Raw genomic sequence first — 7,382 nt, forward strand, 5'->3', positions numbered from 1 at the left:
GTCTCGAAGAAGCTGAGGACCTCTCGAGACACGTCTTCGCCAATAATATGCCAGTAGGCTTGGTAGAACTTGGAGGAGAATCCATCCGGACCCGGTGCTTTACCGGGATTAATCGAGAAGGTCGCTTCTTTAATCTCCTGGGTTGTAGGCAGTCTGGTCAGGTGATCATTCATTTCCTCAGTAACTTTGCGGGGAAGGAGTTCCTGGATAGTAGAGAAATCGCTGGCACTCTTTGTTGCAAAGATATCCTGATAGTATGCTGCAATAACCCGAGCTATCTCCTGATCCTCAAAGAACTCTGCGCCTTGGGAGTCTTCAATCACTGAGAATGCGTTTTGCATCCGTCTTGTTCTTGTTGCCGCATGGAAAAAACCCGTGTTGCGGTCTCCTTTCTTCAACCACTGGATGCGGCTTCGTTGGAGCCAGAACTGTTCTTCATCTTTATACGCTGTCGTTAGCGTTTTCAACAAAGCCTCAATGCGAGGGACGTCGGGGAGGGATGATGACAGCGCTGCGTCAAGGGCCACTCTCGTTTCCGAGATTAGCTGGTTAGCCTTCTCGTTGCGATCTTTAGTCCATTGGATGATGTTTCGTCGGCAAGCATTGAGCTTAGCAATAACCGATGCAAGGGGAGAACTGTTCCATGAAGCATCCACCAGGCTCGTGATCTCTTCATTGTCAGTGAGGGATCGATTGAAGCGGAAGAGACCCCGTTTTTTTGGACCGGTGGAATTGAAATATGTGACAAGTGGTCTGTGATCAGATCCTTCAAACCGAAGGTAAGAACAGCGACCCATACGGAAACGTTCCGCCCACGAGCAGTTTGCCATTGCTCTGTCCAATTTGGAACGGATGAAGTGGGTGAAACGAGTTCCCCTCCACGACAAATGGTTCCCGGAGTGCTTCAGATCCCACAGCCCATTATGAGAAACGAAGGTTCTGAAGTTGGTGAAGGAGCCTTCCCATCGTTCAGGGCCTCCTACTTTCTCTGAATTGTCCAATATATCATTGAAATCACCCGTGAGGAGCCACGGTTGTTCACGATTAGCTCCGATGCGTGAAACTTTCTCCCATGTTGCTGCCCTGTTTTCAACAATCGGGGAACCATATATAAAAGAGATGAAAGAAGAGGTTCCTTTGAAGGATACCTTCGCGTCGATGATGTTTGGTGAAGACTCTAGTATCTCCATCTTTATATTGTCAGACCATAGAAGGGCTAGCCCGCCTGCTGCTCCAATGGGCGGTACTGAGAAGAAATGGGGATATTGGAGATCTTGAAGCTTGTCTCTAATGAAGTCGTCTTGATGTTTAGTCTCCATGAGGAAGATTATGTCTGGGCGAATAGTTTTGTGCATATCCTTCAGACGTCGAATTGTCAAGTCAGTCCCCAGCCCTTGACAATTCCAGCTCACAAGAGCTAAGGAAGAGGAGGAGGAGGGGGCCGAAAATCCGCTCCCTTTGTGTTCTTGCTCGGTGCACGCCCCTCCTTCCTGTTAGCTGCAGGGGATCCGTTGCTCGGTCCAGCCTTATTGCAAGGCAATTTTTTACTCTTCTCAGTGCATAGTCGTTTGCGTGGCGGGTTCAGCGATCTTGAGGTGGTAGCCTTACTGAGCTTCAGGCATGGGATAGGGCTCCTCGCGATCTTCTTTCGAGTAACGACTCGAGTAGATTTCCGTTTAGCTCCAGTAGTAGCTGTAACAGCAGGTGGCGATGCCACTACAACAGGAAGAGAGATAACATTTGCCAACGCCAGTCTGGTCTTTTCTCTGCTGCCTATGGAAGCTATGCCTTCCCGTCGTTGTGAAGCCGGTGTTCTGTTGCTGGCAGGGACCAAAGCAAGGGAGAGTTCATTATTTTCCGGGGCAGGGAGTGGAGTGATACTCGGCCCTTCAAGCGCAATTTCCCCATCATAAAGTATTTCGATTTCCATGAGCCTTCCTGAGTCTCCGTTAGAGAGTGTTCGCCCCTGTAGCTGATCACGAAGATCAGGAGCATTCACTCTCTCTAAAGCAGAGCGTCTTTCCCTTGTCTTAGAGGATTCAGGGTTCAGATACCCGTCAGCTTGAGTCATTGGTTCTCTAGGTGGAGCAGGAGGGGGGGTGTGAGAGGATCGACTATGGTTATGGTGGAAAGTATCACTACCCGAGAAACCTCCTTGAGCTGGAGATTTACCATTAGGCTTCTCCTTTGGAGTTTGTTGGTGTAGTGAGTAGAAGGATTCTGAACGGCTTTGCTCCGGAGTGTTGACGAGCTCAAGCCCGTGTCTTTGTCTTGAGTAGGAAGTCTCCCTGTAACCTCTTGATGTTCGAGAAACGTCAGAGCGATGTGTATGTGAGATGGATCTGCGATCAAAAGCTTTTTCATTGCCTCTATAAGCAGAGGAGTGATGGTAAGGGCGAGTTTGGGGTCGCTTGTCCTCCTTAGACATAGCTTGACGACGGGAGTAAGTTGGCGAGCGCCGATAAACTTCTTGGGACTCTCTATGTTCAGAGAAATGATGATCAGTACGCTTGTCAGCTCGTCTGTCGTCCCGAGATGGAGCGTGTCGGGGGACAGGGGGTTTGTAACCCCTCTTATCATCATGGCGCCTCTTGCTTGCTTCAATGCGTTCAAGAGCCATTCGCTGAGTGATGCCAAGTTTGCGATCTTTAGCTGGAAGGTCGCCAGGACCCCTCTGTGGGCAGTCATCCTCTTCGTGGGATAAGGAGAAACAAGTGAAGCAATGTTTCTCCATTTTGAGGTATTCAAACTCAATCTCTGTTATCTCTCCAGAGGGTAACTCGATTTCCGACTTCATCTCCAATGGGAGTAGGCCGTTAATATCGACCCGGATTCTGGCTTCTCGTACGTCACGCACTGAGACGTGACCAAGTACGCTTCCAATTGCCTCCAGAGCCTGGTCCGAGCCATAGTGTAGAGGGAGGCCATGAATTCGAATCCAAAAGGAGATAGTGGAGGGGAAAGTCGGAGAGACTATAGGTTCCCATCTCTGAAGGATAAGCATCCAGCGCTTATGGTGATAGGGTCCTTTCGCCAGGACCGAGAGTAAGTCACTCTCTGATTCAAACCGAAATTGGAAGAGTTCAGGTCCGAGGTCTCTGCCCTCGACTCTCCCTTCAAGGTTCCAAATCTGGGGCATGATGTCAACTACAGCTCTAGCTCGTTGGAAGCGGGGGTTAGTTACCCTCCCGATGATAGTAAGGAGGTTATTGGCTATCAGAGCTTCCTTGTTGGTATCGGGAATTTTGATAGGGGGTCTCTTGCGAGGGGGACTGGGAGAAGGCTTGCGGGGGGGGGCTAGGTTTTGCCGCCCACTTCTCCTTGTCAGTTCTTGAGTATCTTCTAGACATCTTGTCTTCAGTAGTTCAAGTAAACCAGAGTAGTAGCAGAGCTCTATAACAGAGTAAAGTAGGTTGAGACAGTCGGAAGTAGTAAGAAGATGATAGGAGGCTCTATAACAGAGAACAACTGTAACGGAGCTTAGGTTAACCGGAGGAGTTTCGCGTCTTGGAGCTTCCGGTGAGACTGGTTAGGGTGAGCCATAAGTCGGAGATGCAAGGGACCGCAGGGAGGAAGCCGGTGATGACCATGGCGACGGCGTCGCTGACCCTCCGACCCGGAGGTGGGGGTTGAACCCGGGCAAGAGCAACCAAAACCGGGAAAATTTTGAAAAGTTTGCTATAAACGGTAACAAACAAGGTGGTTGAGAAATTCAGAGGAGGGAAAACTGTGGGAGGTTTGACTAAAGAGGAAGAAACCAGACAGATTAAACTGTCTAGGGACTCGGGCCTGAGAGAAGATTATTTTTGCTCTTCTGCTTTTTTTTATGTCTTTGCGATAATCACAAGACTTTAAAGCATTGAAGGACCAATAAGATAACTTAGGGCTTAAGAAAGTGGCAAAAACTATGAACTGATTATGGATTCTTCACTTAGATTTGTAGTCTTTGTCACCACGGCTTACGGTCTTATGACAAAGAGTATAATGATTCGTTGGATGGCTAATACTATACGACCAACACTTTCAAGGACTACAAATATAAAAAAAATGATTGTTTACAAATATATGTCGAAGTAAAGACTAATTAATTATGATTTTGTTTTTCAGGTATGTGCTTCAGAAGGTGTTCAAAACCAAATTGTTAGAGATTTTGAGGAGATTTCAAAGGTAGCAGACTTTTGTAACAGGTATGTGCTTTTCAAACTTGCTTGTAGTTAATTTCTGAAATTCACAATTAGGAGAAACATATGTGAAATCAAGATTTAAATCATTTACACTAGATACATGCTTGAATAAGCATCCAAAATCTTAAGATATTAATGTGTTAGCCTTTATACTTATGTGACAGCTTGAAGTATATAGGCCAATATTGATTTTCTTAGGTATGTGCTTCTCTCATGGACGTTCAAAAGGATTTGTCTAACGTTTATGAACCAATGGTAAAGTATGGATTTAGCACCCTCTTTATATATTGTATAAAGTTGCATTCGAATAAAATGTTTCTCAAGTAAAGCCTTTTAATGTTTCAGAGTAACCACTTATTTGTTTCGTAGAAGAAAACACTGGTCACTTGAAATACTATTGGCTAGTGGTTTCCTTTCACGTCTCTGTTTTGATTCTCCAAGTTCCAAGTCTAGTGTTGGTACTGGCTTACACATTTATTTTGATCTTGTAGGTCTATTGCTTATGCATCAACCGATTTCAAATCCTAATGTGGTGTATCTCAAATTCCATACATGGGTTTGCACAACCACTTAAGAATACAAAATATACATACACAATTACATACATGCATTCATATATGCATATATACGCACTTTCGTTCTTTATACATCCATAACTGCTTACATACTTCCCTGATTTATTTTTCACTTCTTTTTTTCTTTTATTGATTTGTTATTTATTTGGTCCTTGTCTGTTTCCTTACTTGCTTGTGTGTGTTTTCGCATACTTGCTTATGCTTTTGCTCTTTTTAGGTGTGTATTTGCTTACTTGTGATTCCTTACTAGCTTCTTGCTTACTTAACTAGCCTACCTCCAACAGAATTTTGTGATCTGATAATATTGACATTATAATCATCTTTGATTTTCTCTGTCACTTTGTTGCAACTTATTGCTAATATCCATTGATAAACAGTTGATTTTATTTTTGATACTGATACATTTATATTTGGGAAAATTGTAAATATAGAACAAAAAAACTAGTACATTGTCCCTATGCCATAATATGAAGTATAAATTGTCCATCTAGTATAATTTTTTCTGGAAGTCCAATTAACCCCCCCCCTCTAATTAAACCCATATGCCATAATATGAAGTATAAATTGTCCATCTAGTATAATTTTTTCTGGAAGTCCAATTAACCCCCCCCCCCCTCTAATTAAACCCATATTATTTCCCATTCTCGTTTTAATTAATTCAATTATTAAAAAAATTAAGTTAACAAAAATTAATTCATTTGATTTGTTTTCACTAGGATGTTTGTCTTTGGACGAAAATTACTTTAATGTGTTTGTTTCATAGGTTCTAAAACGCGGCTGCACAAGAGATTCTATGCCGGAGAAGCGCTATGCGGTGGTGAAGCGCGGCGATTTCGATATCATCCACGTTTTGAGGTTTGAAAGCTTGCAGCCGGATGTTAAATGTTAAATCTACTAATTTGAATCACAATCAGCAAGTACAAACGCAAAATGGATGAATACTGTGAAATAAGCATGGCGGTGCTGGAAAAAATATCTGTGTAAACCCTACTAATAGTTGAGGAAGATGATGATATATTTACAGTTAAAGACTACTAATAAGCTGAAAATATACATCCGTCATCAAAAATCAAGCTGCTAACACGTTTTTGATAATGAGATAACGTCATTAAATAACCGATGGTTTAATGCAAAAAACTATCTAAATATATACTCACCTCGTCATACATTTAACTTCCCTCTCAGGGGTGACAGTGCTTCTGCCAAACATTTTACTCCACCTGCATTAGCAAGCTCTGCAATGTATTCTCTCTGTAAAATGTTTGCCGTTAGAAACAGTTAATTAGCAAACAAAGGAATTCAAGAATACCATCCAAATCTTCTGCAGTAGCGACATCTTCTTCATTCAATGAGCTTATTAAACTTACCCATAAAACCAATACAATGTGATGCACATAATCACGAAACACCAGAGTCAAATAGGCACAATGTTAAAATACTCACTGACTTCCTCTTTTTCTTCAGTTCACAGTAAGTAAACCGTTAATGCTCATTGGCTGCAGGGAAACAAATGTAGACAGTAATATACAAACACCATTGAAATAACCAAAAAAAAAGAATTTCAAGGAAGATAAACTCGTCAACAATACCAAAGTGTGAGCTGCGAAATAAAAAAATAATTTAAACTACACAAAATCGCACAAATCAATTTAATTAAACAAAATAACTTTTCTAGATAACGGGACGATACCAAAGATGACTCATGTGACTCTACATGTGATAGCGTGGTCTCAAAGATTGAAGCAAAAGAAATACCTAGGAAATTCTCATAGCATTAGTAAGACAAAGTGATAACATGAAGCCGCGCTTGCTCGAACGTCATTCTTGTGCTATGGAGATCCTGAAATTGTGTAAAAGATTACATCTCCTTGTAATCAATTTTCCCATTTTCAGTTGGTCCTTGAGAAACATTAAGATTGAAAACATAAGCGTAAGAAGAAGGAAAAAAAAACAAACGATGTGATTCTGTTGCCTCAATGCAAATTTTTAAATTAGAGACCCGAAACTCTAAAGCTATGACAAACTCTACAAAAGAACACAGCTTTCATTAAAAAAAACAAAGAAAACAAACTGAAACTGCATTCGTTACATGCGGTTTGGATTGTTTTATCAACAAAACATATATTGAGAATTAGAAAACCTGACAAACCAGATGGCGAATCCTCTCCTGTAAAGTTTCATCTCCTCTTTTTACACCTCCAACAACCTAAAAACCGTATCAAGAGCTTTCAAAAACACAGCCAACGATCTATCTGAAACAGATGAAGTGAAATCATGAATCAAAAGTGGCAAATTTTAACCGTAAGCTTCACCGGTGATGGGGCTCGAACTCCTCCATCTTCCTCAATTCTCTCAACCGCTTGTTCCTGGTTCCTATTAATATCACAATATAATAAATATTGTTCCTTCGATCAAAGAAAAAAAATAAAATAAAAGATTGTTCCTGGTTCCTATCAATATCACAATATCATAAAAGATTAAACAGAAAGAAACCACAGACTCTCAAGAACACTTTTTCAAAGAAATCTGTGCAGAGGTTAAGTGATGCTAAGGAGCAAGGCGTTCCGTGACTTACCAAACACTAAGGAGTAATTATTTTACAGAAAACTGTATACAGAGGTAA

This window comes from Raphanus sativus, unplaced genomic scaffold, assembly GCF_000801105.2.
Source record: "Raphanus sativus cultivar WK10039 unplaced genomic scaffold, ASM80110v3 Scaffold0197, whole genome shotgun sequence".
NCBI lineage: Eukaryota > Viridiplantae > Streptophyta > Magnoliopsida > Brassicales > Brassicaceae > Raphanus > Raphanus sativus.